The sequence below is a fragment of the Amblyomma maculatum genome, chromosome 7 (assembly GCF_055883805.1).
Source record: "Amblyomma maculatum isolate TAMU_Amacu chromosome 7, ASM5588380v1, whole genome shotgun sequence".
NCBI lineage: Eukaryota > Metazoa > Arthropoda > Arachnida > Ixodida > Ixodidae > Amblyomma > Amblyomma maculatum.
In genome coordinates, this window is record NC_139350.1 from 115,617,425 (window position 1) to 115,637,178 (window position 19,754).

The window sequence follows — 19,754 nt, forward strand, 5'->3', positions numbered from 1 at the left end:
GTTTCCCGTGTTACATCACAAGGCAATGTCATCAGTGAATCGAACATTACTGAAATATTCTCCATCGACCCTGATGCGTCACTTCTCCCATTTCATGCCTTTGAATCTACCCTCTAAACAAGCTATAAATAGCACTGGGGGATCGTGTCGTCTTGGCTAACACCTTTCATACTTTGAAATTTATCACTTTTATGCAGAACTGTGGTTGCTGGGCAGCCACTGTAGATATCGTCCTGTATTTCTACATATGGCTTACCTACACCCTGATCTCATAATGTCGGCATGCTGAGGCTTCGATCGAGTCAAATGCTTTCTCGTAGTCAGTGAATGCTATGTATAGGGGCTGGTTTTATTCTGAGCGCTGTTCTATTAACTGCTTGATAGTCTGGATGTGATCGACGATAGAGTATTCTTTCCGAAATCCTGCTTCATTTTTCTCTCACTGGCAATCTTCTGAATCCAGCTAATTTGGATTCTGGGTGGAAATATGGATTTGAAAGGACATGTTTACCTTCAGCTGCATGCAGTTCATTGTAAGTTTAGGTGTACACAGAGAAAAGCGGCATACTTCACCTCCCTTGAGCAGTAATGCAACTGAGTGCTGAATGGTCTCCCTGTCGTGGGACGTCATGCAACCACGTGACAAGGGTGAGTTTTCTGAGGCAACGATCAGGTGAGAAATCAAGCGTGAATGAAACCAGAAAGCCCGTCTCATCCCATAAAAAGGCAGCTCAGGGTCACTGCTCTGCAGGCACTCTGTACGTGCTGAACTGGGACAGCATGTTAGCAAGTCCTACTGAAATGAAAAACCTTTATGAACAAAATTGTTCGTAATGTTGCCGCATTCCACCCCTCAGGTTATTTAAACTGCCCTGTAACGTTCCACTCGTTTGAACAATATTACCATTGTAAATTTTCTCTTGCTCTCTATTTTGTCTGCGTAAAACTAATCCTCAACCACGTTCGCTTCAAACTATTGTATTGAATTTGGTTAACCAAATTGCTGCTATTATGATATGAGCGTGAGTCTTTCGTCGCAAAGTACAGCACAATAACTTTGGGGTCCAGTTTACTCTGTGTGATCCGTGCCTTCGGTCTGTGGCTGTTTAGCAAGAAAAACATCTGTCGTTCTGCTTCTTCCAAACATACTGAGTTTTAAGCGACGATCATATTCAGCTGGCTAATTATGACAGTGTGCATAAGCATCGAAGACTACTGGCTGAAATTTGCCTTGCTGACGCTTCCGAGTTGCTACGTAGTATACCTTTCGCTCTTCTTGATTCAAGTTTTCCCGTACAGCTCTTCCTAGCCACTGCAAAAAAAACAAAACAATACGAGCCTAACAGCTCTTAATTGGCAATAAATTGCTGCAGCATGAAAGCTCTCCATCAGTTATTTCTTGTGTACATTGCTCACTTCAAGAACTTCAAAGTACGCTTCGCGTGGATAATTGATACAGCCGAAAGCGGACTCTGTAAATAAACTGCGTCTAGTTCTACTCTATACCATCGCCGGTTGTCGGCAATGAGATAAACATATAACTGGCACGTAGGTCTCACTTACGAGAGCGTGAATTGATGGAATTAACGGCTTGTGCCTGGTGCTCTTGCACACTCTAATCCAGGTCAAGCATTTTGCTATCCGCCTAACCAGTTATTTCGCATGTTTAACGATTAGCCTACAATTGTTCCCGCCAAATGATAATAAATATAGCACCCCACTTTTAGTAAGCAACACGAGCAGGCCTGAGCCAAGGCTGCAGCAAGGTTAGTCTCGAATCTCACCCTCCTCCATTCAAAGCAGCTGCCGGAGATGGCAGCTCCTGGAAGCTCGGCCACACGCGTCCTCCTTTTGTCTCGTACTGGGCATTTAAACTGCAGGCCTTTATCTCCAAGGAGCATGCTCCTCATTTGTGCACGGAACACCAGGAGCACTGATCGAGGATAAAGTTTCTTGAGAACGTCTCTCAATGTTATAACAAACTTAATTCGGAATTGGAAATGGTCAAGTTGAGGGTGAAGGAGGGTCCGGGAAGTTTCGCTGGGGACGAGGGAGGAGAAGCAAATTTAAAAAAGAGGATGTGGGCAAGGGAGGGTCAAATAAATATACAAACTTACTGGGAGAGAAGCTAGAAAAGTCATGGGTGAAGGAGGAATGACGAAATTGGGGATTTTGCCCATGCTCGGCCGTTGCTTTGAAAATTCTGAGTACTGAAAGTGACGTCAGTAGCCAGGAAGTAACAACAATTCGTTGTCATGAAGCTGACTTGTTTGTTATAAATTATTGGCTCTAATGTCGCAAAGTAACTTAGACTACAACGGATATAAGTTGGGAAGGTGCTGTACTTAAAAAATGCCCTTTTCCTTGATCTTTTAACAATTCCTTAGCTCAAATTAGAACTGCCTGTTCTACGGAACGTTTTTACCCAGAAAAGTTATAATGCTCAGATAACATTTTAACCTGCGTCAAATGGAGTTAGAGTTACTAAAGACAGCAATATTGTTAAGGCATCCATTTATTTTGCATAAGCTAGGTTGTGCAGAAGTAGCAGCTAGCTTGAAGATCTCACACTATGCGAGACAAGACAAGACGAAAGTAGAAATGATGCAAGATGTGCCCTATCGAAAATCCCACCGTAGATTACCATAAAACCACCATCGTTTTGTGGTGGGTTTATGGTATTTAGAGTGGAAAAACGGTGGCCATGGTGTTTTTTTCGTGTCCATGGTGGGTATGCTTTATGGTGGTCAATCTCGACCACCATACTGCCCACATCATGACCACCGAAAAATAACCATGGCCACCATTTTCCACCCTAACCACCAAAAACCCGACTGAATTCGTGGCGCCATGCTGGCGATGGTAGCAAAAGGTGTGCATGGTGCGTGATCTTGCTTCTGTGGTGGATACGGTGGTTATGGTTCCCTACGGTGGGGCCATCGTGGGGCAGTTTTGGTGTCAAGGTGGTCAAGGTGGTCAAGGTGGGCGGTAATGAAGAATGGCGGCCAACTTGGCTGGCTCATCTCGTGCATAGCGCACCATATGGCGGTGAGATAGAACGAAGTATATAGATATGTCCGACGTATCGAGTCGATTCTTGAGCATTAAAGTGCACGTAGTAGAATGTCCTAAAGCCACGTACATTCGACAAATATACCAGTTATGCTGCTCGCCTTATTCCCCGCAAGCGAGCGTGCAGGCTATATTCGAATGTACATCGGATGCTACATCGGAAGCCGCGATCGCGACGAGGAGCTCACTGGTTTTTCACGCCTCATCTGCCTTCCCACAAACTAAGCAGGTTGATGTCTGCATTGGCCGGTTGTGCGTGGCGGGTGTGCAGCCACGCAAACGACAGCGGCAGTGCCTACGATTCGCACATCGCCGTGTACAGCGTGCTTGTATAATCGCGCGCCGCCCGCATTCAACGACCGTTCATCCGCGAGGACTGGCCTCGGAAGACGTTTTTATCTTCAAAGAGAACAAATAACTTAATTTATAAAAGATTATACGTCATAGCTAAGTCAACAGGTATGCCGCCGCCGCCGCCGCGATGTCTACGCACGCTGTGAGCGAAGCCCCAGCACACAGCTTTGTTTTCTCGCAAAATCTCTTTATATAGAGTTTAATACAGCGCGGGTGAAAGTAAGCCGAAGAGCCTTCGCTCACGCAGCCGTTGCCGCAGATTTCATATGTGTACGCGTTGCACGAATTCCACGCAATTTCGCATCTCGCAAGCTACGCTGCAGCACCGCGATGTAGTGGTGCTTATGCGCATTTGACACAAATCAAGGGGTCCGCGCTCGATTGTGCTAGGAAATGATAGCAGCGCCGCGACGAGAAAACTGGGGCATCGCGATCGAAAGAAAAATGAAAGCCTAGCTACTCAGCTTGCGCCTTGCTCATGTATACAGACATGACATTCGCTTCCAGGGAGAACAGTAGTCAGCCTCTGCTATGAAAATGAATGCAATGCAAATTTTGTCAGAGGTACCTATTACGGCTGGAAAAGCAATTTTCTAGCACATGTGCAGTAGCAGTAGTATGTAATTAGTTTATTATATATCCAAAAGGAAGGAAAAGGTGTTTGTCAGCCTCGGTATCTGCTATCTGATATCTGAAGCACCTGAATTGGGACGGCAGAAATAAATGGGTAGTGAGGAAGCAGAAGACGAAATCAAAGAGGTGAGCGATAGGGAGAAAAGAGGAAAAATAAAGATATATACACTATGGCACAATGTGCAGAATCGCGGGCCTTAGCAATAGCCCCAAGTGCAGAGGATCAAAGGTATGTGCTGTAGTGGCGTTTCCACATCGTGAAACAAGCTCCATATGCTTGAGCTAGCTGCATATAAGTGGAAGTGGCACATAATATGGAATTAGGGAAAACAACACTGCATGTACTGCCGTTCTCTTTCTCCTTGTGAATGTTATGCTGACCCTCATCAGAAGTCTCAAAAACAGTACAATTCATACAGAGGCTCTCTGAGAGTGCACTTAATTTGAGCACTACATTCCAGCAAAACCCTGTAACACTTTCCATAGGGACATTTTAAATGATGCAACAGCCACATAAAATCTTTTGTAGCCATAGGATTCATTTTGGGATTAGCTGCAACGAGATTGCTTATGCATGTGCCATATGAGCTGATAAAAGAAAAAGTAAGGAAATAAGCCTGTCCCAAGAAACTTCGTAATGCCCAGTGTAATATCCCAAAGATAAATAATGGTTGGCATATGGAATATGAAAGCAAAAAAATCCACCAAGCCATATGCCGAGTATGTAAACAGTAACAGCATTGTTCAAAGCAGCTTTATGCTGTCTTCAAACAAGGCAATGACACTGTAGCATGTAGGTCTACTTACCCGCTTTAAAAGAGGTATGTATACGAGTATAGTTAAAAAGAAAAATATGTTTCGGGTTTTCAGAACAGGAATAATTATCATGGTCATCATTATCAGCCTGACTATACCCACTGCAGGGCAAAGGTCTCTTCCATATTTCTCTAATTAACCCGGTTCTGTGCTAGCTGTATCCACTTGAGCCCTGCGAACTTCTTAACCTCCCCCGCCCACCTAACTTTCTGCTGCCTCCTGCTACACTTTCTTTCCCTTAGAATCTAGTTTGTTACCCTGAGTGACCATCGGTTATCCTCTCTTCGCACATGTCCCGCCCATGCCCATTTCTTCTTCTTAATTTCTACTAGAATGTCAGTAACTTGAGTTATTTTTCTGACCCACTCTGCATACTTCCTATTTCTTAATGTTACCCCAACCATTTTTCGTTCCATAGCCCTCTGAGTTGTCCTCAACTTAAGTAGAACCCTCTTGGTTAGCCTCCACGTTTCAGCCCCATAGGTGAGTACAGGTACGATGCAATACTGGACAGGCCGCCATTGGAAACTGACCCTGGCAACGTTTAACGCTAAAACCCTAGCTAGTGATGCTAGTTTAGCAGTGCTGTTAGAGGAACTAGAGGATATGAAATGGGATGTCATAGGGCTTAGTGAGGATGGTTGTCGTCCGAAACAAGTATTTCTCAAAGAACGCTAGGCCGCTGAAAATATGTAAGCCAGAATCACTTTTGAAAGGTTGTTTTCTTGTAGAGTTGGCAATGAGCATTAGAGGTCGAAATATGGTTTATTCAGTAAGCATTATGGCAGGCAGCATAAAATGCTGAACGCTATTTTTATGTTCACAAGGTATATATGAAGACATTGAGGAAAACAAATGCGTTTTCAATCTTATACTATTCAGACTACAATAAATGCTGATGCTCATGGTGAGAAGCTTACCACAGCAATTTATCCTTGGGGCACACTGTATAGTTTTCGCCAGTTTATAATTATACAAGTTGTTCAATAATTTCGAAAAGTGAGAGATGCACACATCTAATTTTGCTTTGTCTGCAATTTAACACTTGACAGATACAAAACAAATAGTAGGTACTGTTTGTAAGCTAACTCAAAACTGTCTGATTAAGTATGACTGGTGAAAAGTGGATGCATCATGGCCACCACACTAATGAAAATCATGCCAAAGAAATTCTTGGAGGTACTGAAGAACTCATCCCATACAAAATTTTATTGCTGGAACATCTTTGCTTACCCATATATAAGTGTCCTAAGCAATGTTATCAGAACAAGTATGATAAGCGACCATGTCACAGTTTCCTGAACATCAAAAATAAACGCAGCTATAAGGAGGAGGTGGAAAAACACAAGGAGTTGCTTCAGCCTATAAGTGGGGTCTTCATTCTAGAGCTCCACTGACATTACCTAATGAAATGATGTCAATTTAAGGAAATAGCAGAACTCATTTCTGTTCCTTCAGTGATGTTTTACGACTACTGTCAGCTCTCTAAGAGTAACTGAAAGAATAAAATGTCTACAAGAAAAAGACTAACCATGAAGGCAAAATGCAACTTGGAAAGGAGGAACCTGAAATACTTTCACACTTGTAAAGCTTTCATATACATCGATGTCATATGTGCTATGCATTATACTAACAATCAGCCAGATGTGTTCTGGCTGTTTGGATCAAAGGTTTCATCATGGCTGCAGCTGAACATTAAAATATTGATTCAACAAATCTGTAATGCATTACCTAAGCCCTCTAAACTGCATAGAACCCAAGTGCTTTTTGCAAAAAATGACAATTAGCAGATCAACATCAGGTCAATAAATATATTAAAAAATGCGATAATTCTAAGTATAATGAAATAACTATGCACCATCATAAGAAGCAGAGCTAAAAAACAGGACACAGAAAAGAACACAAAGACAAAGTGAGCACAGCCAAGCTCAAAAATTGTGCTATGGCCTGTTTTTTTTTTTTTTTTTGCTTCACAAGATGATGACCAACTATCAAGAAAATACCGTCTCAAGAATTCCATCAGAAATAACTAATAGTGCTTTATAACTTGCGGTGAATTACATTTCCTGCATTTCACCGTACCAAGATAAGGCACAGGACAAAAGGCAGATGCATGCGGTTGTACTCGACGTTTGTTGAAAGCATTACAGCACCCATATAGCCCTCCGCCACCGACTCGTTCTCATCTATAATCTAAATTCTATAAGAGTGAGAGTGCAGCCATATGCTGAATTAAAATATGTGCCTAAAAGCTAATCAAACAATCTCGCTGGATAACTCGAATTGCAATCAATAGTGCCTCTGTCGAAAAGACAACAAACAATGCAGTCAAGTTATTTTCTGAATACAGAGAGAGCTAAGCGTAGCAAAGAGGAACTCTCATTTCTGTTCGAAACCCTACAATTATGCCTGGTATCTGGGAATTGTACAAACTTTCACTTTATACTGCGCACATCACTGACCATAGTAATCATATAGAGCAAAGGAGGTTAAAAAACAAAGGTGAGCTTGGCAGCCTGTGTTCATTATATTTTTGTTGTCCTGTCCTTTACATTAAGGTTAGCATAATTGCAGCCCCACAGTTTTCTATGAAGTAGACTTTCTGCTCTTGCCTCGGTAGTGCGAACAGCACGACTATGCAAATAATATAGCGTCCTAATAATATAGTAATAATAATAGTGACTGTGAAGCAAAGAAAAGGGTCAACCGGCATGTGAAATGATTGAGTTTGATCAGGCCATATTTCAAGTTAGGGGCACAGATTTGTGATTTCAACACCCTAGAGGCATCATCTACCTGTATAGCAGAATTACGAGGTAATTTAAAAGCAGACATTAATGTGTTATTATGAAGGTCAAGCCAACCTAATGACATACTTGCGGTAACAAGCTGACAATTTTTTTCTAAACTGAACTTCAAGGAATAGGAGAAACAGTGCAAGTGGGAATTGTGTAAGAAAGCATAAGATCAATGAATGAACTAATGGCACACTACAGTTTCGAAATTTCTTCTTGCATTCATAACCAAGTGCTTGCTTATTCATCCTGCATCGCAAGTTAATGGATAGCTCCACTTTTGCAAACATCTTGAAATCGGTAAGCTTGGGTAACTACAAGTGGTTAATACTATTAGCAGCTGTCAGTTGTTTGGCATAACTTAGTTTTCCAATGATACTCTCACGATGCACTGCAACTTTGTTTTTTTTTTTTCCCCCAAAGCTGCCAGCAGGCAGGTAGTGGATTGCCAGACTTGTCAAGTATGATTGCAACCATGCAAAACAGCTTTCACAATGTTTCAGATTTTAGTAAGCGCTTAAGGTTCAATTTCCAACTTGGATCCACACAAGTGTGGCCTAAACGGTCAGCAGTTTTGATCTTCATTGCCCACCATGCACACTTGCTGCTGTTGCCCTGGGCACAGAGTTGAATACACGAACATTACAAACCAATGAAGCTACAAAGGAATCGTTTTGATGCTGAACTCTTTTTTTTTTTCCGCCTTCAAGTAACCACTTCCGTGAAGTAATTCTACTTCAATAAGATATGTAGCTATAAATAATTACGTACACTGCCTCCCGGCAGCGAATACAAAATTTCAAACGTACCGATGGGTTTTTTTTTTTTTTTAATTTTTTTCTAAACAGTAGGTGCGATCTTCGCCGCTCCAAGCCCAAATTCCGAACACAGCTTCATGCACTTTCTTCCAGACGAGACAGCCACTGGAGGAAAGCTTCGAAATGGCTGTTTCCGCTTCACTGTGCCCTCCTCACATACAATTGCTGCGTGCCAATCTACAAACACAGGCGTTTCTCGCTTCGTTTTATGGATGAGTGACGCACTTTGCCCATCGTACACGACACGCACACAGGCACGTAGAAACACGGCTTATTTATATACAAACACGGGGGTTCCTCGCATCGGCTTATTAATGAATGGCACGCTTGTGGCCGATCGTACGAAACGTGCGCTCGCGCGCTGAAACACGGATTATCTACAAACACAGATGCTTCTCGCGTGGCATGCTTGAGGCTGATCGTACACGACCATAGCCTCATTTGACACGACATGCACAGTACACAGCTTGTCACACGCCATGAAGCTTCTTGGTGTTCCGACGGCAAGGCAGGTTGCTTCAGTTGTCACTTGCGACGTTGCACTCAGAGTATCACAAACGTTTACACATTTTATACGGGTGCGATCAAAAATCAGCTGACCGGGGATTGCCAAACCCACCGTAACAAGATTATCCCTCTCAAAGCGCGCCGTCTGTAGCTTGCACTTTAGTTCATAATTTTACCGCTGTCGGTTAGCGCTGCATACCATATATTAAAATAAAAGAAACAGAGTGAGAAATAGTAATTGTTTCTAATTTTGAATTCATTAGCTTTTAAATAATGTTAAATATTGAGTAGTGTTAAAAAGGCGTAATATTATAAATAGTAAGCTATTGGAGAAGTTAATAAATAAAAAAAGATGAGTGAGTAAGAGACACTTAACGGCCACTTGGCGAACCGGTCACGAAAAATGTGGTCGAAAAATGGGCTTGCGACGTAGGTGGGCGCAACGGCCGCGGCAGCCGCGATACTCTCTGTGTACGCAGCTTTGCTGTTTGCAAATACACTGCTCGTAAGCTTGTATGCTTGTATGATGTACTTGTACGGTTGAATCTGAAGATGGCCACTTTTCCCGGGCGCACGTCCAGCGTCTTCGGAGCAAAGTAACGACGTAAGGACGAGCGCGGTGCTGTCATCACTAGCAAAGCCGGTGAGTATTTTGCCCGTTGGTTTGATTTTCCGCTCGCATTCCATTCTTGCTGGGCTCTAAGGTACTGGACGCAAAAATGAAAAAGCGAATCTGACACAGCGCATTGTACAAATGTGGAAATTACAGACTTTGGATCGCGCGTCGCGGAGTGAAATGCACGTGCAATTTCTCGAGCGACCGTTGTGGGCTACATTGAATGAGCAGGGATTGATTTTGACAGCGTATGAAGAATAAAAACGTAGAGGGCCACAGCTAGTTTACAGCGCGTATCTATTTATGCAGGAACATGAATTGTTGCTTCGCGCTTCTTGAGAGACCCTCAGTGAGCGATTCTGAACACCGCGTTGGCGATAGCCACATATAAACCCCAAACGCGTACAACTCGGCGGCTTGTGAGGGCTCGTACTGAGAAGCAGCGTGCTAAATTCGACTCGATATAAGGTGAGGACGAAATATTTTGTCAGGGCGTGAACTCATTTTCTTTATTTTGAAAGAATGGTGAGTCGGCTACCTCCGCAATGATTTTATGGAAGCAGTAGGTTTTCAATACAACTGCAGCTGGCACCAGCTGGCACTTGGTAACCGCGGTTACCAGAACTTTGTGTTTTATTTACTGCTAACATATTTCAGAATTCGTATGTTTATAATTGGAAAAATTATCCTAATAATCGTAGTAATTTCATTCATAGTATGCACCTTAGCATTAGCACGTGGCTGTGTACTATAAACTGACGGGTGCACTCTCGTGGTAATGATTTGTTGCTACACTACGTATATATTTATTTGCAAACACTGAAACATGGAATTCTGGGCTATGGGCAGGTTTACACGAGGCATTATACGTAGAAAATAACGGTAGGTGAGAAAAAGGATTATGACAAAAGCCTGAACCAAATAGCACAAAATTTAATTATGCGTTCACCTTTGGAGATTAATTTATTTTAAGACTGTGCCAAACTTAACATTAGTGTAGTGTGCTGGTTCCAGTTAACAAACTATTAGATTTTGCTAATCCCAAGAGAGTGGCGTTTAGAGTGTAGAAAACTACTTAAGCAACTGCGGTAAGGTCTCGACAAATGCCTGGCACATACAGGGTGGCTGCACAGTTTAAAAGATGACTGAACAGGGGTAGAAGGGGTGCCTCAGATCTTAACCCAAGCCAACGTTTCGACAAGTGGATTTGTCTTCGTCTAGCTGCCCAAATGAAGACAAGTCCTCTTTATAGAACTGTGGCTCGACTTGCAAACTAAGGCTTCCTCTCAACCTTCGTTCGGTGCTCTGGCACATACAGGGATACAAAAGAAAAAATTCACAGTTCAGAGTTTAATGCGGAGAAACAAGTTTAAGGCCATGCGGCACATTAGTAGTACGCCACGCAGCAGCCTGAAAATGTCTTGTTATAACCTCTGTGTGAATGTCAAATTTGAATTTCCTTGTAGGGAGCCAGTACTAATGCTTTTAACTATCTTGCTTGAGGTTAATTTTCTTTATCGACCCAGCACGTTGTCTCTCTGCCATACTGATATTGCTGCAGGACTAGAAAAACTTCATTGCCATATGAAATATACCTTTAGGTGCAGCTATTGCCTTGTTTAGTTTTATTTCATCTGACATAAAGGCAAAAAAATGCACCAATTTTACCATACATCTTCATGCAGGTGTTAAAACTTGGCATCTGATGGAGTCCGTCTCCCAAGCTTCATAGCTGGATCTTTGTGTAACAAAGACTGCAGGCATGGTTCATGCTGGAAGCTGCACCTTCCAGCCATTCAAGGTCTGCACTGCATGGATGCTACTTTCATTTCTGGGCACATCGCTACTCCAGTCTGTAACATGGTACAGTGCCAGCTGACCTGACAGTGCTGTTTTGCTGGGTCATTGTTATTTGTACAGGTGTGTTATTTTGAGCCTCAATTGCATCATGTATGTTTACTGGATTAATATAGACATACTCATGTTACTTTTGTTAGGGCCATCAGCATGCTTAACCCGAATGTTCAACAGCGTGCCCTAAACTGACGTAGGCATTGCAAAGTGTTGGCCACTGGAGCTGAGACAAGGCCTCAGCATATTTGTGGTGGCTGACGACAGCTGGAGTGCAGTTTGATACAAGTTGTTTTCGACTTTCTGAGGGAGTGCACTCTTGACAAGGCTGTAACGCTGCAACTGCATTTTGCTCATGTCTGCAGCCGAACATGTTACAGTTTGCTTATCTAGTCAACCTTACATGCTGTGCGTGACTGCTCGTGCTCCCTTTTTTTTTTCCTGCTTGAAACAAAGTTTAGGAAAGGAGGAGCGAATGTGGATTCATGATGTTTATAAAGTTGAATGACAAATACATATGCTGGCTACAGTTCAGCTTTTTGAGGCCAAACTTCTTTATTCTCAGGTTCATGACTTCATGAGCTTTGATTCTAAACCTGAAATGTGCATGAGTAGTCACACATCATGTCAAATTGCTAAGCAAACTTCGTGTTTTCTGTGTGCGCATGTAATTTTCTTAGTGTGTAATTTTCATCTGAATACTCAGTACACTACAGAATCTTGCACGTTTGGTGTTTTTCATGTAAGTTATTTATTGAAACTAAGGAGAAATAGTCTCTTCCCGAATAGTACATATCAAAGGTGAAACTATAGCCTAACAGAAAAACACACTCACATGGAAGGCAACAAGACACAAGGTTTACCAACAACTCATCCTTATTCCAGGGCGCAGACGAATATAAACGTGAAAGGGAGAGGGAATGTGGGGCATTATTAACACAAAAAAATGACGTGCGTGAGATTAAAAGCTAAAACCAATGTGAGGAAATGCGGCTGAAACACCAGCGCCGCGATAACAAAAGGGGGGGGCGGTGGAACGGTGATGGCTGGAGACACCAATGAGAGCCAACTTAGTCAAGCACTAGGGTGCTAAAAACTTGTACAACTGTCCGAGGTATTTCTTCTTTTCGACGAGTGCCACAAGACAGTGCTGATGAAGATCCCTGTAGTCATTAATTGCCACCGCTTCCAGCGCTGCCTGCATTCACTGCACATTCTTGTTGTGGTCTCCCAATGCTTGCAGTGTTGAGACAAATGCCCCCCTCCCGAGAAGCATTGTTGGAATACCTTGCGTGCTTCTTTGCTCGTTCATTATAGCACCTACCAATCTGTTTTACGTACACTTTACCACACTAGATGGGAAACCTGAAGCCAACACCACTTCACAACCACGCATATCGCACCTGGGCACCTTTTCAATATTATTAACCTTCGAGCTTATTAAAACGCTTAGGGGGGCATACATCTCAGCACTGCAAGCATTTCAAGCCCACAGGATCTGCCCACTGGTGCACGAGCTGACCTGCTTGGCTAGGAAGAGCACCCAGGTAACTCAAAACGTGCTGGAAGCAGTGGCAATTAATGACTATTAGCTTGGCCTCTGTGGCACCTACTGAAGAAGAGCAGAAATGTCTTGGACAGTCCTACAAGTTTTTAGTGCCCTAGTGTTTGACTAAGTTGGTTTTCTTGTTTGTGCTTCTAGCCGCCCCAACCTCTCCCCCCCCCCTTTTTTTTGTTGTCGTCGCTTGTGTTTAGCCACATTTCTCCACGCATTGGTTTTAGATTTAATCTCTTCCAGGTTGGCCTTTTACAGCACCCATGTTCATACATTTTCTTCTTTATATTCTGCTCTTATCCTGCGGCATTGACTTCATTTATTTCATTGTGACAACTGAGTGCATTTTTCGTGTTAACGCCCTTCACTTCTTTACCCTCTTCCTTTTGCTTTCATATTCTTCTGCATCCTTGAACAAAGATTAGTTGTTAGTCAGCCTCATGTACTTTCGTATTCCTTGTGTCTTTTTCTGTTAGGCTATAGCTTCAACTTTGACATGAAACAACTAGCTCAGATCTAGATCATCCTGGAGTAGTAAATATTCTGGCTAAAGATTTCATAATACTCAGATATTTCGAGCTGAGTTTTTAAAAGCTTAAAGATGACACATTGAACTGAAAAAAAAAAAAACTAAATCGATAATGAATGATTTTGTAGTGACAAGTTCTTCATGCATAATATAGAAGTACAGCTCATATGCATTTTTTTTAAAGAAATTTTAAAGGTTTTTATTATTTTTATGGACACTTAACTCCCTGACAACTTTCTTGTGTTTGACAGCGAGAGCTACACAAGAAAGGGAATGAGTCCAGCCTTTGTCTCCATGCCACTGACAGTGGGTTGTTCAGGGGAGGGGTGATGAGGGGAGGTTGAAAGGATGGTGCGGGTTTTTTGCTGTCCCGACAGTATGGGGGCAAAAGCCTATTTCTTTCCCTTTCTTGTGTAGCCTTCACTGCATAGCCACTGAGTTTTCCATGAATACAGTCGTACAGTAGTCAGAAAAATTCAAAAGGCTATCACATGATAGGATCTTTAACCCCTAGATAGGGAAATGGCTTTAGACTGTAGTAAATGCTGCAAATTATAAAAAAAAACATTGAGAGGGTCAAGCATCCAGATGCATTCAACATGGAATGGCCATAAAAAAAGGATGTGTTATTATTGTGGTTACTGCACTGTTCTGTCAGAATAATCTCGGGTTCTTCCTGTATGCATTGTAAGTGCACATTATTAGCTATGCCTATAGAAAAGCTGCTACATTATGAACCCACTGTGCATGGCATTTTCAAGCTATTAAGTTTTCTGTATCATTCTTGCAATGTGCCTGAGAGCCACCTTTATAACTGCAGGTGTGGTTATGGCTGGGCTGCTTGTGCCACTCAACACCGATTTGGTCCTGAAAATTGCTGGAACACCTTGGATGCGTGAAAGAGCTGCTGTCCAGAGCCTAACTGCGGAAGCCTGTTGCTACATTGCAGGCTCAACTACCATGGAGCACACCATGCCATTTTAGTCGACATATTCAAAAGTAAGTGAACTTTCCCAGTAGAAATTCTATTATACTGACTATATTTTCAGTATTTTAGGATATGTACTTAGTACTTAGATCATCTTAGCATGAGCCACTTTGGTGCTTTAAACCCCATGAACCAAGCAAGGCTGAATTTGAGAAAGATGGCTTCAGAGTATGAAAGAGCACTGAAGAAGGGTAGAGGAGAAGCCTCAGTTCGCAAGCTGAGCCAGTGTTGTGACAAGGGGACTTGTCCTTGTCTGGGTAGCACCATCATAACTAGCAGGGTTTAAATGCACTTTTGCCTCAGAAGAACGAAAGCTAGGGAGGGAGAAGAAAGAAGCAGGGCAAGGAGTGAAAGAATGTTTCCTCGGGGTATGAATTTATGAGCCTGGAACCGGTGAACCCTGTGACCTGAAAACGAAAATAAAAAGTGGCAGTAGCAGAAAAAGGTATAATTCAAGGTAGATAATGACTCAGCATTTAAAGCAGGTTTAAGGGGTACTCAACTTCTGACTTTTTTTGGGGGGGGGGGGGGGGGGGGGGGGGAGGTTGTTTTCGTAGTCCGGTTTAAGCGAAGGACCTGCAGATGCTCCCTTCGTCTGATGCGTGCATATGAGTGCATTGAGATAATTCAGTAAAAGCTTGGTAGGGTAGTAAAGGAAACAAAAAGATAGTGTGGCTAGATATTGTTAATTTTCGAAAGAAGCAAGAGAAAGTCACTGCTTGCAATGGAAGTCGGCATCGCAGTGTAGTAGCGCAGTCCCGAGTCCCATCGTTCCGTGCGGTGTGCGCCACCAGCAACGACAGGCATTGGCATTGCCATTGCATGACACATCTCCAGAGATTGTTGCCTCATGCTGTTGCGCCTGTATGCACAAAAGCATCGCTGCCGCTCGGCGATGCCTCCGCTCGCCACTTCGCTGTAAGCGGGTCAAGCTCTTCTTGCACTTCGAGTAATGCGGCTTAAAATGAATGCGTTTGGGTCGGGACCGAAAGATATTTCGAATAAAACGATATCGTTATAACGAGGGATTACTGTAGTGCAAATATCTCGAAAGGAAAATTACAATTCCTTACATACATTCCCTCTGCATTATAGCTAGTAGGGACAACACTCCCATAAAGCATTAATTGTACAGTTTATTCTCATCATGTGTAAAATCCACTACCCCCCCCCCCCCCCCCCCCCTTCTTCAGACAACAGCAAAGCTGCAAGTGTTTTTCTAAACACGTTTCCTTGTCACCACTGCTTTGGCTCCACTTGAATCCTTTTCTTCAGATAATGTCTTGCTAGGCAGGTGTAGTCTACTCTGATTTGCTTCTCTTTTTTCTATTGTCCTCTTCTGGAAAGCTCAGTATTCCCCTGTGGCCATATATCTTGTTAGATCTCTTTACGATGCCTGTCTGTACCCTTTCAAGAAACAGGTGTCATAATCTAACCTGTTTCAGGTGGTTATCTTGTAGCTTATCCTGCTGCTGCCACTCTTTATTTTCGTTTTAGGTCACCTTGTCACAGGTTGCAGGCTCATAGAAATTGATACCCAAGGAAATATTCTTTCACTCCTAGCCCTGCTTCAAGCTTGCATCTGTACAAGACATGGCAGAACAGAATTTGTCAAGGTACATGGGTGCCTTCAAACGTTATTAGCACTGACTTGGTCTTTCTCATCATTTAAGTGGAAAGGATCGTCGCATGCCGCGGTTGAAGAGTTTATAAATGTTCGGTTTCCGAAAGACCTTTTCCAGTTTCGTGAATTACGTCCCGGTACGAATTCATGGGGGCTATCATGCAAGATTGGATGATATGAGTTTTGGCTTGAATGAATAACGAGGTAACTGCTGCTACCTTTTGCGCAGTGAATTCATTGGTGGTCTTCAGAAGGATGACATTCTGGTGGTACTTGATTTTCAGAGTTCTTTCTAGCCCTCCCTCTTCCCTACCTGGCTTTTGTACAGAAGCAAAGGTGCATTTAAACCCTGCAGTAATGATTGAACTGCCCAAATGAGAAGTTCTCTTGTCAAAATATTGGCTCAGCTTGCAAACTCCAACTTGCCCTAGACCCTTCTTCACAGCTCTTTTATAAACCAACCAGCCTACTTACTTTAGCTTGCGTAGCCATATACTATAAAAAAAAAAAAAATGTTCACTCTGTCAAGCAACAATAAATTGTGGATTGAGGTGAAGATGTTTCTGACATAGAGTGCTGCACCACTGTCAGGCTAAGTTAATGTACACCTTCTTTTGACCCTATGCAGCATTTTTGAACATCAGCTTCTTTCTAGTGCATGATATGGAATTTTGTAGGCTGTGCACCAGCCTTAACTTTGCATAATTTTGAGTGTCTGCTGCAATAGTCTAATGTGACTAGTGGTGGGTGATCCACTTGGTCTGAAGCAGCCTCAGTTGTAATGCCACACCTTGCATTGACCAAAGGGCGGCACCTAATGTCTGCTGGCTGTCTTGCCCGTGTGTGCAAACTGTTCAGCTATGGTATACAAAAGCACATAGAAAGTTCTGTTGAATTAAAACAAACATGGAATGCATGTTTGCAATGAACAATACCAAATAAAGAGGCAGAAGTGAACTGTTTTGTGGCTATATTTCAGCAACCCTTTGGCCTTCAGTTATGACCAATACAATAGTTAAGCAATTAAACATACTTATGCAAAAAATATGGTTCACTGCATTTTCTACCTGTTATATCACGAGATGTAAGTTTGGTTTGGCTCTTTAGGTTTAATGTCCCAAAGTGGCTAAGGCTATGAGAGACACCATAGTGGCGGGTTCAGGAAATTTCGACCACCTGGGGCTCTTTAATGTGCACTGATATCGGACAGCACAGGGGCACCTTGCTTTTTCCATCCATCAAGAAGCGGCTGCTATGGCACATATATTAATATAAAGTGCTAACCGCATGAGTGACACTTCACGGCGGTGGGCTGAAGGCGCGCGACTTTGGGGAAAGGCCGCGGCGCTGCTCTAGATCAGCCGTCATCAAACTGTTCTCTCTCATTCCTTCCGCGCGTGGCTCGAAAAATGTCGCGCATCAAAATGCCAAGGGTGGTGCGATAGTCTTTGGGGAAGGACCAGTGAAATTGGAGTTCGATGTACGACGCAGCTTCCCTATACTTTTGCATGGAGTTTTCAAGGGGATATTCCACGAGTTTGATAGAACCATAATTCGAATTATCCTGGTTCAGCTCTAGTCATTATCTGCGAGCACTTGCCAAATCTACCCTATCCCATCATATTTTTCGTTATTTTCCTTTCGTTGTCTAGATCTGTTGTTACTGCCTGTCCTAAGTATATATATTCTTGCTACTTTTAGTACTTCGCTACCTATTGGTAAACTGCTATTCCTTCCCGAGGCTGTTAAACATTACTTCTGTCTCCTGCGTGTTGATCTTTAGACCTACCTTTCTGTTTCTCCTGCCTAGGTCATCAATAATTTTTTGCAGTGGGTTAAAATGTTAAGCAAGGAGGTTGAAAGCAAAATGCAGTTTCTCAAAGCGAAATAAACTCGGGACTACAGAAATTGAGAGCTTGTTCGAGAGGTAGAAAGCGAGAGAGTGTTTACAGTTTACCAGGTTCGTTGACGCCGGCATCTTTGAAACTCGAAACTTGGGCTGCACTGCTGGCTGGGCATCTATGCAAAGCATCTACCAAGCGAGCTGCACAGTGCTGCGAGGAGCCAAATTCTTTCAGCAGCATGCACACCGGTGCCAGCATGTTGCCTCTCCCCCATCTCCTCTGCAGGCCATGGTGTGGCTTATCAAGTGCATGCCTTTTAGAGGCTAAGTTATAGCCTTGACTCAAATTTGTGTGACCTGCTATCGAAACGTCTCCCCCCCATCTCAAGGGGTCCAATGGCTGAAAACCACTGTTCTAACATGCACAGTGCTACAGGGCTGTGTCAAAATGGAACTGCCATGTTTCATTTTGCTATTTTTGGGTACTACCACTTGCATAGCCATATGCAAGATCTATTTGTGTATGGCATGGGCTGATGAAGGAGAATTGAAAAGATACATGCGTTTTCTTTTTTTCAGATTGTCTGATGCAGTACATAGCAAAACATCCGAAAACAGATGTGCCTGATGAAGTACAAATTCAGTCATGCCGCCAACATCTGCGGCGCTTCTTCATTGAGGCCAGCCGGCAAGGACATCGCAGGAAAATCTCAGTTGCCGATGATTCCAATAAAGCTGGAATCTGAGCTTGACTTTCTATATGCTGCTTATTCAGTGCGTGCTTCAGTAGGTGAGCCATTTCTGCTGCTACCTGGATGCACAGAAGCTGTAAGCTTGCATGCTCAGTATATCACTTAGCAGGTTAGCAAATACAGCATCGGCTCCTTAGCCATCAGGGAAAATAGGGGCACTACCAGCATTCTGTATTTTCTTGACCAATGAACTGTAACTATATGTGGTACACAAGATGACACACCATTCAGTGTGCTGTACCACGGCCGGTCCCGAGGGAGAGCGCGCTTCTCTTCTCTTGCGGCCTCACCTAGTGGGGTCTTTTTTGACCTCCCGCCGCACCTCGGTGGGGTCGCCACCGCCCCACTGCTGTGCCTCTGCTACCGCCGTTCATGCGCAAAGGAAACGCACTCGCTCTTTGTCCAGCCCGCGTCAGATGCAACCAGCAGGCCCTGACATTTCGCTCCTTTGGTTTATAAAAAGATGCCATAATCAGCGTCTAAGATTTATCATGTACGAGGAATAAAATATAGTCAACACCCCTTGTTCTTCAACGAAGGACAAGCGGTGTTGACTATAATTCTTGTCCTCGTAGAAGAGTGTACATGAGGCTGCTTCTTTAGCTAGTTTCAAGATAGTGCAAGCGTCACACCCGAAGTCACCGATTAACTTATCAATGTATTCATCGACGTAAGCTAAACCTGAATATGTGACAGTGGGTAATGGGATGACAGGAGATGCAACCACAATTCGTTCATTTCTTCGGTTACTGATTGCGGCCAAGCAGAAATGATTTCTTCGGCATCGACGAAAGCTGCCTTGATTTTGCTCCAAGATGAAACTTCCGTCTTGACAATGTGGTCAAGTGCCGCTGTTACGGCCCTTGCGTCTAGCATCTCGTTCTTTCCGCACATTAGCCTTACTTTCCCTAAGAGAGCCTCAATGGGGTCGCTATTGAGTTTCCTGGTGAGGGAGGAGCCGACACCATTCCCCAGGAGGTATTCTAAAACTTGTACAGTAG

General features: G+C 43.2%; 1 long non-coding RNA gene across 3 annotated transcripts; it reads left to right on the plus strand.

The window, feature by feature from the left end:
- Positions 1-9,338: 9,338 nt before the first annotated feature.
- On the plus strand, positions 9,339-18,747 carry LOC146184497 (uncharacterized). Of its 3 annotated transcripts, none has more exons than XR_014708869.1 (4): positions 9,339-9,638; positions 11,297-11,531; positions 14,367-14,545; positions 18,581-18,747. It is a non-coding gene; the product is annotated as an uncharacterized LOC146184497 (long non-coding RNA). The 3 variants fall into 3 exon arrangements; XR_014708871.1 differs by having other exon boundaries at positions 9,340-9,638; positions 11,297-11,474; XR_014708870.1 differs by having other exon boundaries at positions 9,344-9,638; positions 11,297-11,412.
- Positions 18,748-19,754: the final 1,007 nt, after the last annotated feature.